Below are 20,446 nucleotides of genomic sequence, written 5' to 3'. Positions count from 1 at the left end.
CTACACATTTCACTTTGTGCCGCTCTCCTTGTGTTAGTATCAAACATCAAAGATCAAAAGTGAAACTGAAAAGAGTTCACTTCATGGAAAAGCAGGTTGCTGACTTGGGTGAATTCCTAGATGCTGTCCCTCAGCTCTTCACCTCAAGGCTAGTACTCTACCACTTGAGCCACATCGACACTTCTGGTTTTCTGGTGGTTTAATGAAGATAAGTGTCTCACGAATCTTCCTGCTCAGCTTGGCTTTGAACCGTGATCCTCAGATCTCAGCCTCCTGAGTAGGTAGGATTACAGGTCTGAGCCACCAGCGCCCAGCTCTTGGTACTTCTGAAGGTTTCTTTCATCTCATCTTGTAGATCATTTCACAAATATCTCCAAAAGGCAATTTGAGTGATATTTCCTTGGGTTATATATTTAATCGTTTTAATTTAATCTTTTCATACTTCACTACCACTTTCTCTTACACTTCTACCTTGTTATTTCATAGAATTTGTTAGGGAATTTCTCTCCAAGTTTAATAAAAATGAACATTATTTTTTAAAAATGATACCAAATATCTAGATGAAGAAACAAAACTTCCCTACAATTTTACAAGGAAAAAAAATATTTATACTGGGAGAAATGAAATGTCAGTATAATAATATCAAAGTGTAAAAGATAGGACAGAAATTAACTTCTTTGCAAATAAATGACAAAAAGTCTAATTTGGGTAGCATGTTTGCTTCAGAAATGACATACAGTAGAAATTTATTTATGTCATGGTGTTTGACCAAATATAAAATCAACGGTTTCTAAAGTTAAAATGATAGGGCCCAAAACAAAGCAATCAATGAGTCTGGGTTCAATAAGTATAATTTATTTCTCAAATAAGAGCCAGAACATATTTTAGCTGATTTTGCTACTAAGTTTCCTACCTCCTGGAAATTCATTCCAATACAGAAGAATGTGTTTGATTTCTGCTGTAAGCATCACAACACATGCATATCTGGCTCATATCCACACTCAGAAAATACTAATATTCATTTTGTAAATTATGTGTTTGTTATCCTTACCAACTCTAACCTAATCTATATCCTCAAGAGGACGGATACTCCTGTTTCTCATGTTCACTGAAGATTTCTCAATGCTAGCAAAGGTCTTAGAAGAAGGTGAAAATTGGAAGATTATTTGGTGAAAGAATGAGTTTTCTTCCTTTGCTGAGTGTTTTTACATGTGAAGAGCTAGAAGTATCTTTGCACAGTTGACAATATGACTGTACTTGCATTCTAATATATCAAAACCAGAAATCCCTGAACTTAAAGATGGATGCAAATTTCTTCTATGCTCCTGAAGATGAGATGCTGATTATATAAGTAGACCCTGACTGATTAATTCCACATAGCTGGTTTTCTCCTCTAGACTAGTCTAGCCTCACTATCTCCCACTAAGTAGAACAAAAGGCTATACACCAAGAAGGATTTTAGATGATAGATAGACAGATAGTACATAGATAGATAGATAGATAGATAGATAGATAGATAGATAGATAGATAGATAGATAGATAGACAGACCAAGAACATTTTTAGATGTTTGAGAGATCCCAAAAAGATACAGATATGTAGTAATGCTGAGATGAAACAAATGTTAGTAACAATGTTGATAACAAATGTTAGTAACGCTAACAAATGTTAGTGTCTGGTGAGCTATCATAAAAACTAGCAATTTAAATAATGCAAAGACTTGTAAACCAGGAAGCAGCTGGCATTGAAAGAAGCAACAGAAATTTACAGTAGAGGAATTGATGTTGATAGGTAAAGGTTTCTTGTGTGTAATCTCTTTTGAAGATTCCAAAATCTGCCTTCCCATTCTTTGTGTCTATCTAAAAGAAGCCAGATGTTTTTGACCCAGACTCTATTATTAAATTAGATATGGTCCCTTGTTTTACACAACTCAGTTTTCTGACTAGTAAGTCCCAAATTAGAGTGGAGGATAGCTATGAAAATAAAAATTATATGGAGTACACGCAATCCTATCATCTTTCAGTATCTTTTGTATCATGGTCCATTATTATTGAAATATTCCCCTAGCCATTTGTTCCTTTATTCTTTACTGAAAAGTCAATTCACTCAGTAGTTACAAGGCAACTTCTCTGACAGTCCTTGCCTTGAGTATTAGGACATGAGGATGATGGGAGGGGACATGCTATAGAACTGAGGGCTGAGATCAAAGACTAAAAAGAAATAAAAAATAAGTAGAAAGATTGCAAGCCTTCCCTTAGTTTGGCCTGGTCTACAGCTACAAGAACATAATGTCTTCAGCCTAGGGAGCCAAACACAGAGCTGTCTCAGAGGAAACTAAAAAGGAGAGCCAGTGTGTGCTATTTGGTAAGCTCCCATCTTTCTTACTCTCAAAGTTTTGGTTGATTTTGATAAAGATCTGACACAGTTTTCAATTGGCTCTAATTAGAATAGATTATAGAATAAGATAAGAAGACAAATCTAGGAGATCAGTATCAGAGATGATCAGGTAAGAAATGAGAGTGGATTCAATTACAAAGATACAGTAATGACTGAGAAAGTTCTAACTGAATGTACTGAGACAAAATTCAGGAAATAAGGATAAACAGAGTTAAACATCAGCTTCTGATGTGAACATCTACTTTGAAGGTAATATTTGTTATATGAATATGATGAAGAAACAATAAGAATACTTAATAATAATCTCAACAAATGTAGAAATAACTTTCTGCAGCTTGTGCATCATAAAAATGTACACACACACACACACATATATATATGTATAAATATATGTAACTCAAAATTATAGTCATTGTATAGACTGAGAATTTCCTAAACTCTCAGACTCCATTTCTTTTCTTATAGCATTTGTCTCTAAGGTGTCTTGGTGAGTTGATACATATGGAAAGCACTAACCTGACTCACAGTGCTTGTCTGTATAGGACATTTAATTTTGAGTTCTTTAGACTATGAACGTAGAAGCATTCCATTCTGAATTCCCAACATTTCTTTCTAGTAAGAAATATCTGCACTACTATTGTCACTCTTACTATGTAAGATTTGTAACTTAGGTAATCTAACTTCACATTTAAACCTCATAAGCTAAATATAATATTTTGCATTGATGCATTGTGAAAATTTCCTGGGATTAAATTATGATAGAGTCAGCTTCAACATTTATGCAGAATTTGGGACTTTTATTCCCTCTAGAGGGAATACCTTTGCATTATAGAACACCTAATATTCTTGGAAACAAAAACGAAGTAACAATTCCCCCTCTTCTATTAGGGATTGTACTGCTTTTCTGGCAGCCTCTGTTGGCATTGTTCCCTCTGGGAAAACCTATATTTCTCTGTCAGATTAGAAGCTATTTGATGTTTATATTATTTTTAAAATATGAATAGATAAGGATCTTGAAATAGAACTCCACTCATGACTTTTTCCTAGACATAGAGATTAATAAAGGAGAAATCATGGGATACAGCAATGGGTCATTTTGTCCTGTGCCTGAAACCTCAACTTGACTACTTCTTGGGGGCACTATAGAAGGGACAAGCACTCAATTGGGTATTGTTTCCAGACATTAGGTCGAAATTGGATCTTTGAAGGGTAAACCTGTGCTCACCCAGTATAAAAGCATCTCATTGAGTAGCATGTCCTAAGCCCTTAAACTTAAAGGCAATAGCTGTGATTCTATTAGTATCTCTTTCTTCTCCAGAGAATGCGCTGTTGGAAATGAAGAATCTCTAGAACTTGATCAGAAAATATGGAATACAAAATTCAACATTTGTATTTTTAGACGATTTCATTAGCTTCATCTCTTGAGTCTAGCTATTTCTTTCCTTGCCTCGTTTTGGATTTAACTTGTTATTTTCTAAGGTCACAAGATGTTACTATTAGCTTTGTATTTACAACATCTCTAATTTCTTAATGTAACGAATGCTTTCACAGCTATAAACTTCCCTTTCACAACTTCCTTTGCTCTATCCCACAGACTTATTTGATTCTAGGAAATTCCTAAAATTTATCCCTGCGCACTTGAATGAATTGCTTAGTGCTCAAGTATATTATACAAGCTACCTGTTTTTTATATAGTTTCTCTTGGTTTTGATTTTTAGTTTCATTCCATTATGATACATAACAAGATGCAAAAAGTTATTTCCTATTTGTATTTGGTAGGAACTGTTTCTTGTCCTAATATGAGTTGGAGCTGGAAAAATGTTTAATATTCATGGATGAATGCTCTGTATCATTATAGAGTGACATCTTACAAATGTGGGATAGGAGGCCTGATGTGACAACAATGATTCAGAGCTCCATCTCTTGGAGGGGATAAATTTGTTCCAAGTGCATTGCGTGCAGGTACACAATATAAGGCATGATAATGCCTTCTATTATCAATGTACTTGAATTCAAAATTAAAACAATACAGCAAGGCTTCCATCTCTCTAAAGTTTTGGAATCATACACACAGCTTTTGGGTCCTTACTGGTTTGCTATAAAAGTCTCCTATTAGAACCCCTGCCTGGGCTGAAGATTCATTATTCCCCAGGGTTTCTACTTTTTGCTTTATTTGGAACTGATGAGTTTTATATCATGTTTGTTCAGTAGTGCAATAAATAAGATTTAGGAAATGTCTTATTTTCAAACACCTCATTGGTTTCATTGAGATGATCATTCAAAATAAGTGAACCGTCAGGCTATGAGAAATAAAGTCCACCATTTATGTCACACTTCAATAACTGAATACCTGCTTGTTCACATATAGATAAAATTGTTCAATGTTCCACTGGTGATAATTGGCTTTATAGAAAGTCTACATGTCCAAAGAAATATATGGTCCTTCATTATGTTACTCCTATGTTCTGAATTGTGACCTCTGCACAATTTCAGTTTCTTCTCTCCTGTGTTCCAGAGTACTGACTTCAAACTTAAAATGTAACCTATCGTATTACCCCCTTCAATAATTCAGTGCATAAACTGTCATGGACTGTGCTGAGTAAGGAGAAAGCAAGAGGGAAAGTTCAGATTGACTTTGCCCCATCTGATTAAATTCTCACTATCATTTCATCCTATTTATAGGCATCTTTGCCTACTATGGGAATAACTATGTATTTTATGCTTTTGAATGAACATTTTATTGTGCTGCTCTTGGGGCTTGAATTCAAGGCCTAGGTACAGTTCCTGACATAAGGTTAGTGCTCTACCACTTGAGCTACAACTCCACTTCCAGCTTTTCTGGTAGTTTCTTGGAGATAGGAGTCTCACAGACTTTCCTGCCTGGGCTAGCTTCGATCCATAGTCTTCAGAACTCAGCCTCTTGAGTAGCAGAGACTACAGGTGCAAGTTACTGGCACCAGGCTTGAATAAATATTTCATCAGAAGTTCATTTCTGCTTCTTTGAAAGCCCAGAACAAATATGCACGCTGCATTAAGTTGGACTTTCCTTAAAATAGAAGTAAAATTCCAGAAACAATTCTGCAACGTTTGTAACAAACAGGCAAAATAGCATTTGAGATTCAATTTAAAAACCGGTTTATTCCTAGCCTCCTCCATTTTACTAGTCACCTGGACAAGGGGTCCCCGGATGGACAACTGAACTGAACGGGAGCGAATAGAACCTTTGCATTTCACATGCGCATCTTCACCAAGCCAGGCCCACCGAGAACCAGAGCAGACGTGGGATAATAGAAAATCTGAAACACATTTTTCTCTTCGGTTTACCACTGAAATTAACAAGCACTGAATGACAGTTTTCCATGTCCTTAATCTTTAGGGATGCCAAAAGCTCTTTCTCGTCATTGTTAATGTCACTTTTATTTTGTTAACACTTTTGTCCCCCTAATAGACACATTGGCCTATGATGCGGAGAAAATAGGACTTCCACTAAATGCAAGGCATGCTCTGGGAGGAGCAGAGATGATGAAGAGGTGAGTTCTGGGGGTCCCCATCAAAGCTGTTAACTGGCTTCCAGAATTATCTGTGCGTTTTACGGTTATTCAGCAGATCTTCCCCACAATAAATAGATCCCCTGTGCTTCTTTAAAAGGCCACGGCATTCATTTCATTCCCTTTCATGGAACAGGAGCAGCTTGTCACGTAGATGAAAAAGAAAGTAACTGTGCTACTGGTGGCTTTTTACCCTCCATTTATAGGGTGATTTGAAATTTCACAGTAATGATCTCCTTTGGTGTTACCTTTAAAATCTATTCAGCAGCATTTTTTTCTCTTAGGTAGTTCAGGTAATTGTTTACTGTGCATCACATACGCATCTTTGCCTGAAGTCTACTCTTAACAACATCTTACCTGATTTCCCTTTCCTTTCTTGCCCGTCAGTATTTTGCCTATAACATATGACTTCCAGCTCCCCCAAGGAGCTTTGTTTTCTCTAGCCTGCTACCTCTAGAGTTTTCTGTCATCCCAAAGCTTTCAGGGAAATCTACAACATATTTATTTTTAAATGTCACTTACCCTGTTACACTCTGATTCTAGACCCAGAAGAGATAGATAGACAAACAGACAGAGACACAGATAGATACACAGAAAGGATTTCTGTACATGCTTGTGTGTCTGTATCTATGTGCTTTAGCATCATTCTGAATTGAAATACCAAGTCAGCTTTTTTGAGAACACCTAAGACAAATGTTCCCACCTAGTATAACTGGTGGTCTACCTTTAGCAAGAAAATTTACCTCCAGATCTTACCACATTATCTTGACATCCTAGAGCAATCATGACAGTGTGTTAAAGAATATGGTCTTACATTGATAACTCCTTGACATGGCTCATTCCTTTGCTGGCTTGCTGTGGCTTCAAATAACCTATTAGCAGCTACTGGTGCTAAGGATTAAACCATGAAGAAAAGGAAACTCCAACACAGGATCCTTTCATTTAAAACCTTTGAACCAAATTTCCTCGGACTAAGCAGCTGCTCTGTGCATATAATTAACCTTATTCATTTAAGTGTTCCATTTTGTAGTATATGTGGGAATAATTGCTTCAAGATTGCTGCTGAATAGGTCTTCCTAAGTATAACAATATCCATTCTCTTTGAGACTGTGTGCAGCATACTAAATCAACTTAACAGACAAAAAAAATAGTTCCATTTGCTTCAAACATGAGATAGAGGCTAGCCACCTGTACTTTATCCTTCATTTGATATTGATATCTAACCCTTACAACCACTTCCAAAAGGAAAGGCGATCTCCAGCTCCTATCTATCCACATTTTATCCTGAGCAGGAAGAAAGATGGAAGAAATGGATAATTCTACACACTTGCAGAATTTTTCACAAATACTTGGGCCTCTGTACATATGTGGATTGCATTGCAACAGTAAATCTGCTAGGTAATGGTGTTTACTATTTTTCATAGAGCTTTATCGCTCATATCCTGACTTTTGGATGACTTTTCTTTCAAGGCAACATATATTATTTTTCCTATAATCTGTTTATTTTAATTTATTAATTTGTATCTTATCTCAGGTTTGTTTGTTTTTGTCTTCTTGCAAAACCTAAGGAATAATAATTACTCATCATAATGAGTATGAGTATTTTTTACTTCCTCTCTCAACATTGAATGAAAATCTACAGAATTCAAACTATAATTATACACTTTCAAGCCCATTCACATGTCTGTTAAGGTGTTTGATCATCCTTCTTGAAAAATCATTGGGGGAAACCAAAGCATCTTAGTTTTGGGTGGCTACACTGTCATTCAAAATTTTTCAATCGGATGTGTTACTCATTTCTAACTTCTAGTTTCAAAGGAGGACTGCTTTTACTTTTTCATGAAAGGAAGGCAGCAGGCTGCTTGTGGAAGTATTTTCCATGCCTTCAAAGAAAACTTCAAATGCAGTTCTTCTTCTGATTGGTGAAAAGCGGTCTAACTTAGGGATGACTGAGAGGGTTTGAATTTCCATATTGGTACCTGCCAGGAAGATTCCATCAACTTCTGTATGTGCCACTTACTCTCTTCTGTTGACTTAGTCTTTCCTGAAATACCGACTTTACCGACCTAGCACACCAGGCAGGAAAGGCTGATTTAGCGTAGTAAATTACCATTTACACTGTGGCCTGCGCGTTTCTGGCAACAACTTTTTCCCCCTTAGTCCTTTCTGCCAGGGGCCATGATTCATGAGTTTGAGGTGGATTTAGAAGTTCAGGATGATTATAGAACATAATGACAGGATGCCCTCAAGTGGTAACATTTACCCTACCCAGAACTCTAAGTAGCTGACGACACGCACGCACAATTCATCCGGTGGCCTCTCTTAGCAGAGGTGGGGAGCTTCCTGACAGCTCATAAAATCTGAAATAAATGGAAGGGATATTAAATGTACTTGAAAGGAGATGAAAATATATTTAACTAGAAGGATTATACTGAGATCTCAAAATCTTCTTTCTTGTATATTAACGAGAGCACTGCCTAACTCTACCATTGGGTGCTAAGAGCAACTGTTTGTGTGTAAGGAAATGATGTAGATATATGATGGAGGTAAATTTACTGGGATAACTGATCTCAAAAATCAGTATATTTTTGCAAAGATCTAGGCCCACCAATTAACCATTGTCTCCGTCTCAGGTAGAAAATGACTATATAATACACATGTCACATTAAAATAAATGAGGTGACAATCATGTAGAGTAGTTTCATATACAAAGTAGTGATGCAAGACAGGATCATTTTAACTCTCACATCCCACTCCATCAATGACAGCACACGGCAGGAAGGCTAGCGCGGAATACAGATGAAATACTGGTATGTGGAAAGGCCTAAAGGACTGTTAATGTGAAAATATGTAACAACTTTCTGATGAAGTTAATGACAAACATTTTTTAACCTGTTTCTTTAAGCCCACAAGTCTAGCACTGATTCTATATTTCATTCTGATAAACAGATGTATTCCACTTCAAACACTCAACTCCTCAAAACTGTGTTCTCAAGACTCATGGTTGAAACATCCTTTTCAAATTTCACTTGGTTTTCTGGAAACTTGTTCAAACTCTCATTTCCTCTGCAGCCACCATGACAGCCTTAGTAAGTGTCAATTGGCTCTTCATCCTCCAACTTTATTCTTATTAGAACAGCTGCAAGTTACCCTCCCAAAACATAACTAGGACCAGGACTTTCCAGAGTAAGTTCTAGAAGACCAGGGAACTTTGTTTTCAGTTTTGTTGTTGTTGTCTTTTTGGTCAGTCACAGCCCACATACTGTCCCTAAGATTTTTCGCTCAAAGCTAGCATGGTACCACTTTGCACTACAGCGCCACTTCAGTTTTCTAGTGGTTAGTTGGAGATCATCGTCACATGGCATTTCCTGTCTGGGCTGCCTTCAAACTGGGATCCTCAGATCTCAGCCTCCTGACTAGCTAGGATGACAGGCATGAGTGACCAGCACCCAGCTTGACTGTGGAAGTTCTAGAACACATCACTAGCAGTACATTTTCTTTTCTTTTCATTTTATTTATTTGTTAGTTGTATTTAGTGGTGGTATTGGGGTTTGCATCCAAGTCCTTGTGCATGTCAAACAGGTGTTCTGTGACTTAGACCATGCCTCCAGCAAATGAGGCTTTGCTTTTTCCTTGGCAGACTGGATTATATGGTTCCTATTTATACTTCCTGAGTAGCTGTGATGAGAGTCGGATATCATTGTGCCCAGTATTGCATTGGTTGAAGTAGGAGGTTCTCAAAAACTTTGGCACCAGCTGCCCCTAAACTATCATCTTCTTGATAGCAACTTTCCCAGTAGCTAGGATTACAGGCATGAACAACCAAGTCACCCTTTCTCTCTCTTTTAGTAAATCTGAATCTGTTAAGTTACAAATTTGTCTATTTCTTTTCATTCCCTTTCCTTTGGTCAAGGTTTTTTTTTTTTTATATATGATATGCTTACCCTACCCCTGTCCTACTTGAAATAGCTAAATTGCTCAAATCCTGCTATTGAATAGTTGCTTTATTCTATTCAAATTTCACTTATCCTTTGAAGTTTTCATTTTATCACCAGTTCTTTTAATCATTTTCACTACATTGTAATAAAACTCACTACGGATCTTCTATTTAAAACTATATTATCCTTTGCTTTCATAATGTTTTCATTTCCTTAACTATGTGTCCCATAAATAATGTCAGTTCTTTCTAGCATATGTGTCTGTGTTGGCATCGCTACATCTGATAAATAGGAAATCATAGAAAAATGTTTCATCTGTATATGATTGGATGGCTAAGTGAAATGCATTTTACACAATTTAAAATATGTAAATGTATTCATATTAGTAAATGGGACTTTCAGCGCTATAAATTCAATCTAACTACAAAACATAATTAATATTGGTATTTTTTAATTTGGGACTTAGTATCTGGAATTTAGAGTGTTTTGAAGAACTGCACAATGGGAGTTAAAAATTTAGACAGAAAAGATACAGTGAATATTGAGGGTAAGCCCCAAATCTGTAAATAAACTCCACACATTGTTTTGGCTGATCTCTGATCTGCCCATGAAAGTCAAGATAGGGAAGATACAGTTCCAATCAAGCCACATTTACTGCCTGCTATAGCAGAAATTAATACTCATTAGACGTAGGCAATAGCTCAGTTCACTATAGCATACCATTCTTAATTTCCAGCATGCAATCACAATTAGTGGAGTTGGAAAAAATTAAAACAAAGCAGAAAAACAGGAAAAGGTGAATCACAGTTATTAGAAAAAAATAGTCAGTACAAATGATCTCAAGATGGCCCAGATGTTTGAGTCACGAGTCACAGACTTTAAACAGTTATTGTGATGTACTCTGTTTTAAAGGGAAATTTGGTCATAATTAATTATCAGCCAATTGCACCCAAAAAAATTTCTCTCTTCCACCATGTCTGTAACTTCATATTTCCTTTCAGAATTTCATTCATGCGAATGGATTCATTAATTTTGAATGATTGAATGGATATGATTGAATGGATAAGTGAAACAAAGCAAGTATTTTTAAATCTTATAATCCATTAAATACAGTATTGAGGAAGGGGAGGTCCAACTGGCTCCAGATTCCTGAATATAAACCTTACTTTTTTTCACGTATTAGTTAGTAGTTTTTCTTTCTTATTCAGGATGTAGAAAATGGAATTCGGAGTAAACTGGAGAGCTATGAACTGGTATATAACAAATTCAACCTCTGTTGGTGGTTCTCATATTGAGTGAGGTGACATCTGTATCTCAAGTATGTAGGAAAATTAATAAATGCGAGTATGACAGCACATGTTTAAGGTGCATAGGACATAACGTGTATTAGAAGGTTCAGAGCATACATTCAGTGACTGTGAAATTACCAAAGTCATGGCTAGTTTCCCCTTTAATATTAAGTCAGATCTGTTGATAATGGCTGCCATCAATATTGTGATAGGAGATATTCTGTGCCTCCAAAGAATAAACCAAATGTAATAATTTTCTAAATGTGGACCAAATGACCCACATAGTATCAATCCAACTGTTATATATTCCTCTGTATCTCCTTGATATATTCAGGGGTGGGGGTGGAATAATGCAAGGATTATCATTTATTGAGGTTACTTCCTGCCAGCCCATTGTCAGACACATCAGTAACTTTTTTTTTTTTTTTTGGGTCCGGTCGTGGGGCCTGAACTCTGGGCCTGGGTGCTGTCCCTCAGCTCTTCTGCTCAAGGCTAGCGCTCTACCACTTGAGCCACACTGCCACTTCCGGCTTTTTTCTTTTTTGCTTATGTGGTGCTGAGGAATCAAACCCAGGGCCTCAGGCATGCAAGGCAAGCGCTCTACCACTGAGCCATCTTCCCAGCCCCCACATCAGTAACTTTTAACTAGATGTTTTGATGTGATCTATGCTGTATGCAACAAAATAAAGCATGGAAATATTAGCTGTTCTACTTACTGATGGGATGGTTTGGCTCTTATCAAAAGACAGTATGTACTTAAAAATTGGCATGTTGAATTTAAGAATGTGTTTCTACAGCTATTAAAGGTAATTTTTAAAAGACATTATCTTGTTTTTAATTCAACTGAAATGATGTCTAGTTTTATGTGTCAGTGTAGCAAGACCATTGTGTCCAGACATTTGTTCAAACATTGTCCTATGAGGGTTATGTTTGTTGGTTTGTTTTTACCACTCATGGAACCTGAAATCAAGGGCTGGACGCCATCACTGAGCTTCTTTGTTCAAGGCTAGCATTCTACCACTTTGAGCCACAGCTCTACTTCTAGATTTTAGGTGGTTAATTAGAAATAAGAGTCTCGTGGTCTTTCCTGCCAGGATTGAATTGCGATCCTCAGATCTCAGCCTCTTGAGTAGCTAGGATTATAGGCATGAGCCACCAGCATCTAACCCTATGAGGGAATTGTTGATAAGATATACATTTAAATCAGTAGAGTAATGCAGATTTTCTTCCCATAAGTGTACATTGATGTCCCGGACATTACTGAACGGACCTCATTCAATCAGCTGAAGTCCTGATTAGCACAAATAGCTAAAGGAGATTCTGATGACTGCTAACTTGATCTATAACCTATAAATAGATACACATGAGCTATCATCTTCTGTGTCTTGTTTATTTTTTTAATTTTATTCTATTGTAAAGATGCTGTGCAGAGGTCTTATAGTTACATGAGTAAGGTAATGAGGACATTTCTTTGTTTTTCTCCTACTCCCTTTCCCCCACCCCCAAAGTTGTAAAGTTTATTCCCAACATAGTGTCTTGTGAGTATCATTGTTGCAATGGGTCATCCTGTATCCTTGTTTCAGCATTTCGTTATTCCCTTTCCCCTTCCCAAATTAGATAAATGTATACACAAGATGCAAGGTACCAAAGTCAAGTCCTGTGACAACAGGGATATACCTTAGGGAAAAGAACATACAAAAGAAACAAAAAGAATAACACAGTACATTAACAACAACAAAGAAAAACTTCCTGTTTCCATGTTTCCTTTGGGTTCATTTTGCTTAGCATCATCTTATATGGTCATATATTCATAGTTTTTGAACTGTTCTGCTCAACTGATAAGATTATCCTAGATGTATACTAATTATTGCAAATAAGGGAAGCCATGGGACTTACATTTCTTTGGGTCTGGTTTACTTCACTTAATGTGGTTTTTTTCCCAAGTCTTTCCATAACAAATGGATCAGTGTCATTCTTTCTGATGGAAGCATATAATTCCATAGAATTCACATTTTCTTGATCCATTCATCTACTGGGGGTATCTACTCACTGCCAATGTGAACTGTGTCTGGTTTCTTTTGCTAATCATAACAGCGTTTATCTGCATTGTCACATGTCATTAGCTTGCTGCTTTTGAATGCTTAGTGTTATTTTACTACATGAACTTAAAAGTCATTTATCCTCCTGGGAATAACTAATAGTTAATTTTATGGCTGCTGTTAGGAGTCTTAATCAATGCAAAAGAAGACTTGAGACCATTTCAGGTCAGGTTAAACTATATCTTGTCTTTATTTTCCTTCTAGCATCAGAAAGAACATGGAGGAAGTAGCAGGAAAACTCATTTATATCTGATTCCATATTCTATTCTTTCTGGTTAGCATCTGTTACTTGGCTTGCCCTCTGTTCTAGTTCAAAACTCAATGTCACTTCAGGAAAAAAATTATTACCACCCACAAACACAAATGACTGTTACCAGAAAAGGCAATTTTACTTCTTATAGGAATTCAATTCAGCACAAACTTAAATCTTCGAAAATTGTCTTCTAAGTAGAGCCTGCCAACAGTCCTATTTTTCAAGCTTTTATCATACTTTAATGGAAGAATAAATTTTGTCCCTCATGAGAGGGATCAACATTATGTGGAGTAAAGGTAAACAGGTCAAAAATACTGGCTTTCTGGAATTTAGTGTAATATGAATGTGGCAAATCTCTGAAGCATTTTCTAAGCTGATGGGAACATAGATCTTCCTCTTTGCCACTGAGAGATGGCCAGCTACACGTCCAGAATGCTGTTCTGCAGACTTCTCCAGTGAAGTCATGGGCTGATGCTTATTTATTCTTCTTCCTTTGGAGCTTAGACTGGTTTCTCCCTTGGCCCTGAAAAATTCTCCTCAGCTCTTGCTCTTTTTACTTTTCTGAGCACCTCGTGCTTCAATGACTCCACTGCTGTAAGATTCTCTTACAGAAAATCATTGTGTCTCAACCCACAGATAAATAAATGGCCTTTGGGTGGTCAGATCTGCATTCTGTGGATATCTCACTCCACCCTGGTTTCCTATGCAGAACTTATTTTTTTCTCTCTCTATATTGACTGAAACCCTTCAACTCACAACTGGGCAAACCTGATGTCCATTGAAATCATTTAACTTTGAGAGATTGAAGTAAAATTGGGTCATGACTCCATCTCAAAAAAGGCAGACAATCTCATTCACTTCCTATATATTTCCATGAATAACTATAGGGCTCAAATTTTCTGTGTCAGCAGAGTTCCAGATCACACTCTTTTCCTAGAGCTCTTCTTTGTTGTCCCAAAAGACAAGAATTGAAACAGTGGCTTTCCCTTGATCCAGATGAGCCACAATTCAAAGATTCAGACACCGGGTTTGAGTTCTACCATTTTCCAAATAAATGATTCTATTAAGTATTATGCCTTTTTTTTTTTGGTTACAGTTACATAAGTAAGGTAATAAGTACATTTCTCCTCAAAACTGTTACCCTTTCCCTCATTTTTCTCCTGTGTTCCCTCCCTCTCATCCTCCCCACCGCTAAGTTATACAGATCATTTCTAACACATTGTCTTGTGTATATCACTATTACATTGGTTCTTTGTCTCACTATTCTGTTGTTCCCCTTCTCTTCCCTAATTCAAATAAATATATGGACAATATCAAGGTACCAAAATCAAATACAATGACAACATGGGATACCATAGGGGGAAGAACATACAAAAGAAACAAAAAAATTCACATATTACATTAAAAATAACAACAAAGAAAAACCTCTTGGGTCAATGTCTTGGGGTTCATTTCACTTCATCTTATATGGTCACATGTACATAGCAATTGAGCTATTCTGCTCATCTGCTAAGATTATCCTAGATGTATACTAATTATTGCAAATTGGGGAAATGATGGAACCTATATTTCTTTGTGTCTGGCTTATTTCACTTAATGTGATTTTTTTCCAAGTCTTTCCATTTCCTTACAAACGGGGCAGTATCATGCTTTCTGATGGAAGCATAGAATTTCATTGTGTGTGTGTGTGTGTGTGTGTGTGTGTGTGTGTGTGTGTGTGTGTGTGTATACACACACATGCATATATACATATATACTACATCTCTTCTACATTTTCTGAAAGTTGATAATATCTTTATAAACATGTAAAATGAAAAGATGGAAGGAGTGTTTACCTTCTTCACATGTTAAGCCTTAAAAGAAAGCCTTACTGCTACAAGTATCTGATTTACCACATCCTGTATGATTCTTAATAATTGCTTCTTTAAAACTTGTAGTATATAAACTAACTTCTTTTGCACTTGTTATATGTAAAATTAATCTATTAATCACATTGATGATAATTCTTAAATAAAAAGTATAAAAATCAGAATATAAATATTATTGAAAGAATAATTTTAACCTGTTATAGTAACAAGAAGAAGTAAATTAGCTAGTTGGTAAATATTTCTTCCCTTTTCAGCACCCATTTGTTTCATGTGTTTTCTTTGTGGTTTTAAATTGAAGCATGAAAGAGCAATTTGATAGAGTATCATGGTTAAATTATGATTCAGGAAAGCTCTTACTCACACAGTGGATTTTTATGAGTGTCTTAATTGTGGAGCTAATGCAAGTTATAGATTTATAATGATTAAATCCAGATGGCTTACTCTCATGATCCTTAAAACTTTAAATTGTCAGTTACAAATTCTTCTATTTCTACTGTGTATTCTCAGAAACAACACCTCTTGTACTTGGTTTGAAAAGGTAATCTCTTCCTATTACAGGTGGTCTATATTTTGTGCAAGCCAATGTTTTAGTTAATGAGTTTTACAATTCATGGGGAAAGGACAGGTTAAAATACTTAAAATTTCCTTGAATATCACAACTTATATATTTACCAAAAAACTAAATGAAAGTTGCATTTTCCTTATCCTCAGAGTAAGCAATTGATCTCAAAAATAGGAAAAACAATTTACTAAATAATTTTATCTGACTTTGTGTTGACAACATTTAAGAAAATAAAAAGACAATGCTTGAGGCATATTTAATTCTGAAACGTATATATGAAAACATGGCTTCCTAAGTCTCTGCTCATGTTTAAAATAAACTTTTGAAATACCAGAAAATCAGCAATGCAAAATATATGTTCTAACTGTTGCTAAGTGATTGAGAAGTGATAAGACTGGCGATGTGAATAACTCAGAGAAAAAATATGATTGGGACAAGCTCATAATTTCTGTTTTCAAAGTGTGTTTTAGCCAACTAATATGTGGAAGAAATGAAATGTGAAATTTTAGTTAAGATTTCCTGCAAAATGGGAAATATCAAATAATTTCAATGGGAAAATTATTCTTTCTGATGGAGGCATAGAATTCCATTGCGTATATATATCTCATTTTCTTGATCTATTCATCTACTGAGGGGCATCTGGGTTGGTTCCATATCTTAGCTATGGTAAATAATGCTGCAATAAACATAGTTGTGCTGGTAGCTTTATTATGGTCTTATTTGTGACAATTCGGGTAAATGTCCAAAAGTGGGATTGCTGGTTCATAGGGGAGCTCTATGTGGAGTCTTTTGAGGAACGCCATACTATTTCCCAAAGTGGTTGAACAAGTTTACACTCCCACCAACAATGCAGTAGGGTTCCCTTCTGGCCACATCACCTCCAGCATCTGTTGTTATTATAGCCATCTAATCTTCGATAAGGGAGATAAAAAAAATAGAATAGAAGAAAGACAGCCTCTTCAGTAAATGGTGCTGGCAAAATTGGTTAACTACTTGTAGAAAACTAAAGCTAGATCCTTACATATCACCCTGCACCAGAATCAACTCCAAATGGATCAAAGACCTCGGAGTCAAAGCAGACACTCTGAAAATATTACAGGATGGAATAGGAGAAACCGTAGGTCTCCTTGGCACAGGCCGAAATTTTCTTAACAGAGACCCGGAAACACAACAAATCAAAGAAAGGTTGGACAAATGGGATTGCATGAAATTGCAGAGCTTCTGCATGGCAAAGGACATAGCTAGCAAGATCAATAGAAAGCCCAAGGATTGGGAGAAGATCTTCACTAGCCATACAATGGACAAGGGACTCATATCTAAAATATACCTGGAACTCAAAAATTTAAATCCCCCAACAACAAATCCTCAAAGAAACACTGCCCAATAAACAAGTTGGCTAAAGACTTAAAGAGAAACTTCTCTGAAGAAGAAGGAAGGATGGCCAATAGACACATGAAGAAATGCTCAACTTCCCTAGTCATAAAAGAAATACAAATCAAAACAACATTGAGATACCACCTCACCCCAGTTAGAATGGCTATAATCAAAATCGATTTTTTTAAATTGTGCATTTTTATGAAAGGATCACCATCTCAATCTCTTTTATCTGCTGGGCAAACCAGGAATTTTTGGTGAGATTATTAGATTAAGGAAATAAAACTATGTTAGGAGAGGAAGACAAAAGTGCAATACCGATGTTCATCTGATCATATGAAATAGTTTTTATCAAAAGGAACTCCAAGAAATGGAAACAAGAAGTTTTGTCTTTGTTGGTGTTTTTGTTTTCTTTTCTTTATGTCTTGTTTGTTCATTTATTTGTCTTTGGGAAGATGGGGGCAGCATGGAAGTGGCGGGACAAAGGGTGAACAAATACAGTAGTGGTACTCCCTAGAAACTATGTTGAAAATGAATTATACAACTTGTAGGTGAGGATGCGAGGGAAAAGCCAACAGAGAGGGAGGGAAAGAGTGACACTGTCCACACAATTGTAACCCCTCTGTACATCATCTTTAAATTTTTCAAAGAAGATTAGGCATATCATTTCTAATATACTTAGGACTATACCAAAAACGTTTACTATCTTGTTAGTAAACATGCTTTCCACATTATCCACATTAGCTTACATAATTACTCCTATTTTATTGACACAAATTTCAGGATTCCACGAATTAGTAAAAGCGATTTTATTCCCTAGTACTTTAAAATGTGTTGTTGTACGTTTAACATAAGGGAGAAGATCTTTTGAGGGAAGAACTGTTATCAGAAAAACAATCTGAAGTTTAAAATCCTTGCTATTTTCAACCTATCTAAAGGGATTTGAGGGAAAAGAAGCTGTGACTCAAACTCCAGTGTCTTACTGCAGAGCCACATAGGGAACCCCATTCCCCTCTTTTGTTTTGTTGTTCCTGTGACTTCAGAAGTTCAGAACTCTGGGAATCCCAGAATTCCTGCCTCAGTCTTGAAACAAGGAATTTGTAGATCTACATCCCTAAAAGCAATATTACTATATTTCCCATTTCCAATCCATTTAACTGAAATTCCCGTTTCCTTCCCAAGCAAAACTTAAATACGATACTCAGTTTCTATTTTGAAGTGTGAATCCCCTAAGTGAGAAAATGCAATGTGTCTATTTATGAAACTTTCTGTCCAGCTTTCCTCAATAAGGATAAAAAAAATGCTGACCTATGCTCTCCATAGGGAGCTTCAAAGATCTTGCTTGCTGACCAGATGATGTTTTATGGATAATCAAATAATCCTTTCTTGTCCTTTCTTCTCTTTTTTCTCTAGAAACTGCAATTCTAGCAATAGATAGGTTCACTTTCTCTAACCTCTCTCTCATACATAGCTCTCAGAAGCTTGTATTTTGCAATATTCCCTCACCTCACCTTACTTCTTAACCTTGTTCAGTTTCTTATAGACATCGTTATTTCTTCTTTAGATACAGCTCAACGTGGAGACCACAAATCTCATGGATCCCTCCCTTGAATGTCTTTTCTCAATTCACAGTGAATATATATCTGATTACTGATAACAATATATATTTGAAACTGATAACATTAAATTGTATATTTTTAATCTTCCTTATGCTTTCATTTTGATGCATTTATATTCTTGTTGATATAATTTTCCTCCATAATATTTTCTCTGTATCTTTCCAATTCTGTCTCTGTCTCTATCTGTCTGTCTGTCTGTCTCTCTCTCTTTCTCTCTCTCTTCTCTCAATCTCTTCTGTCCCTTTCTTGACTTTACTGTGCTTTGAACTCAGGTTGGCATTACACTCTAGTTATTTTTACTTTATTTACATTTGATTATCTAGAATTAGGATCCACTATGTCTGTTCCTTTTCCAAAAGATTCATGATCACCATCTCATTTGCCTCTTTGTAATGTGGATATTGAACATACACTTAACCAGTTATCTTCTATGTTGTTTAACATTTTCTTATTTCTAACACAAGTAACAATTAACATCTCATATGAGCAATACATTTTGATGCAAGGCAATTTTCAAGTGAATTTGACATGATATGGTACGTGGAAAATAGGGTATGATTGAGTCATAAGCACACAAGAACTCTGCCCTCACCCAGTTATTACATCGACAATTAGACAGACACATGTATAAATATATATGGTACAAACGTTATGGAGGGAAGGGGCCAGCCACTACGAGATAAGATAATATGAATGGACCTATTATAGACTGGAGAAATTGCCAAAAGAGTTATGGAAGATGAGAAGGTTTCAGCTAGTTAAATGCCTTCTAGGACACTTGAACACCTTTTCCTCAATATAAAGACTATTAGTAATGAGAAGGATACTTTCTTGGATTCAAATTATTATATAAAACTCTCTCTTCTACCCAAAAAGCTAAAACTTTTGCATTTTCAGTCTTCATTTTCCCTCCAATGTTAGGTGAGACACCACAGAACTATTCTAAATAGACGATCTCAAGGCTTATCCAATTACATTCATCATTTTCTCCCTAAAATTGTCCTCCCAAACTAGCAGGTTAGTCCTGGAAAGATTGACTATCACTGCTGTTCCCTTCCAACCCTTCATTAAAGTATTTTTAGAGGTTTGTACAGAAGTAAAAAGTTACGATAGATCTATGCATTAAAACCTAGCAATGAGCATATGTTCAATATGGGAAAAACTTTTATCAGTGCTATGAATGTTAATGGATTGAAAAACACATAACTCTATAAAGGCCATATGTTCCAATACAACCCAGAACAGGATGTACTCTCAAAGAAATTAGAAAACGCTTCGCTTTTCTCAGCTTCTTATTATATCTAATTATGGAATATAGAGATCAGAAAAATGGATGCCACTGGAAGATGAAAGGAGTTAGTGCTCCCAAAATCTTGGTTTTCAGGGAGATGAGAAATTCATTTAACTCTAATTCAGCCAGAACACCTACGACTGAGAAAAGAAATGAAGAGAAATGCCACTGCTCCCCCCCACCCCCCCCGCAACTCCTACTTTACTGTT

This window comes from Dipodomys spectabilis, unplaced genomic scaffold (genome assembly GCF_019054845.1).
Source record: "Dipodomys spectabilis isolate Male_0828 unplaced genomic scaffold, ASM1905484v1 ptg000021l, whole genome shotgun sequence".
Taxonomy (NCBI): Eukaryota; Metazoa; Chordata; class Mammalia; order Rodentia; family Heteromyidae; genus Dipodomys; species Dipodomys spectabilis.
This window is presented reverse-complemented; position numbering follows the sequence as displayed.